The following is a 2,599-nucleotide window of genomic DNA, read 5'->3' as shown; positions in this document are numbered from 1 at the left end:
GTAAGGGACTCTATGTTGGAATTCTCCAGGTGTAATGAAAGACGTTAACATCTACATTACTCTAAAGCAGTGTTTTTGCAGAATGTGGTCCCTTGAACATCTGCAATAGAATTACCTGGGGAGCTTGCTAAAAATGCAGATGTCTTGGCTCTACCTCAGAATAATTAAATGACAATATTTGAAGGTAGAGATCAAGTACAGTTATTCTCATAAACTCCTCCAGAACTTCCTTTGCATATTACGATTTTAGAACCACTGATGTAAATTTTCATTGTTCCTTAACAGGAACCATTAAGTCTTTGTGTAGATGGCTTGGGTTCTTAAAAGTAGAATATCTTTGACTTCTATGTGCTCTTTTTTCTGCTTAATCTGCTTTAAGTTTAAATGATCTCCTATAAACTTGTTTCTCTGATGGAATCAGGAAACCAGGGTTGACCCTTGTCTTACTGTTTCTGGGGGAATGGGTATCCTCAGGAGCAGAGTTATAATCATAATAGATTTCCCATCAAATGCTCTAGCATTAGATAGCTAAATGCATCAGTCTTTTCTTCCTTCAGAGTTGCCCTTTTACCATACAGTAAGAAAAATAAAACAAGTACTAATTGAGTACTTTCCTAATATTATGCAATTTGATGTCATCCTCCAAACAACTATACTTGCTCAGGAATCTTTCCATTATGAGTGACAGAAAACCCAACTCAGACTGTCTTAAACAATGAAGGAAATTAACTGAAGAGTTCATAGGTAGATAAAATGGGCTCCAGATGATGCTCAATCCAGTGATGCAATAAAATCTGCAAAACAAACAAACAAAAAACCATTGATATTAAGCACCGTTTTCATCCTAAGATTAGCTCCCCTCTTGCGGATTCTGGTTACTATATTCTTCTTTGTTCACATCCAGAAGGAAGAGGGTCCCAATCTAGGTAGATTCCATGCAAAAATGAGGATTTTTTTTTCTTTTTTTCAGAAGTTCCAAACAATTGTCTTCGTGAACCTGATTTGCCACACAATTTGATCAACTGTTCACCTCAGGACTGGTCATTGGACAATGACGATTGTTGCCTTAGGCCAATTAGGTCCTCTCCTGGAGCTGGAGGCAGGTGAATGCCAGAATGGAAGTCAAAATGAGGATCAGTTTACTGCATAATGTTCTAGGGTAAAAACATCACGAAGTTTAGTAAAGCAAAATGAAAGCTTTTATTTTGTATTTATTCAGAGGCAAAAGTAGGAAACGTACAATCATGCTGCCAGAGCCGTGTCTGTTTGAGTCCAAGGAACATTCCAGAACGGGCAAGAATGGGAAAACGGACAAGCATGCTGCTAGAGCCATGTCTGTCTCAGTCCGAGGAACGTTATAGAATCATCGGTATATGTTAGCACAACAAATAGGCAAAAACATTGAAAGCTTCACCTTTTCACAGATTGGCTAAAAACTGCCAAATCACCATGATTCTATATTTTGAATTGTCTTTCTTAACAATCATTGGTACAGGTTTCAGTAATGACAGTCAAGAGGATCTTCACTGGTCCAACAAATCTTGCTATTCACTAAATGCTAATAGAAAAAGATGAGTGGAAAGTATATGAGTCTTTTGTGTTGTGTTATGATTTCTTTATGTGAAAGGTTCCCTAAAAGATATTTTCCAAAAGTGTCCTAGCTATTGTTTTTGTACCTCAGGGCCCAGTTGATATGTCCCTGTGAGTCCTTGTGAGTCCAGCTCCAGCTGGGTCACATTCTCTGTGCTCAAAGACAGGGAATAATGGCTCTGATATTATTTTCTAAATCAATACCAAAGTAAAATGTAGGCTCAAGCCAACCTTCCTATAATGAGGGAGACACAGCTACTGTAGATTCCTATTCAGTTGTCATATATTCTCAATACTTATGACCTAATGACTCAGGATATATAAAGACTCAATACATAAACAATTATACCTGCTTAAGCCAAAAACATGAATAATGCTTTGTAATGCTCACCTACTTCTAAAAATATTCATATTATCTTATAAATTAAGTTACACATTTTTATTACTTAAGTCTGTATAAACTTTTTGAAAATTCATATAAGGATAATGTAAGAGAAATACCATCAAAAGAATTATAACTAATAAATATTTTCAGATGCTTATGTTCATTGGATTATTATATTTGGGCAATGTAACTGTTTCTAATTTTTCTTGTGTTGGGAGTAGGCAAATTGTTGTGTGATTAAATAGTTTTTGGGTTCTGATAAGAAAATACACCCACACACATGCACACACACACACACAACACACATACGCACATGTGCATAAAGAAATCATGTTTCATAGTAATAAACTCAAAAAGGAATTTGTCTTATGGGTCACTTAAAAAGGATTTTTAGGGACATCGGAGGAAAAAGTACAATTATGATTTTATAAAACATGATATTAATTGAACAACATATATTTTGAATATATATAGGAATTAATGGCTAAGGTGTTGTTACATATTAAATTGTGTCCCCCCAAAATGTGTGTCAACTAGGCTAGACTATGATTCCCAGTATTGTGTAATTGTCCACCATTTTGTCATCAAATGTGATTTTCCTTCATGTTGTAAATCTCTATGACG

Source organism: Trichechus manatus, unplaced genomic scaffold (genome assembly GCF_000243295.1).
Source record: "Trichechus manatus latirostris isolate Lorelei unplaced genomic scaffold, TriManLat1.0 scaffold00011, whole genome shotgun sequence".
In the NCBI taxonomy this organism is placed as follows: Eukaryota; Metazoa; Chordata; class Mammalia; order Sirenia; family Trichechidae; genus Trichechus; species Trichechus manatus.
The sequence above is the reverse complement of the archived record's forward strand: the minus strand, read 5'-3'. Positions refer to the sequence as shown.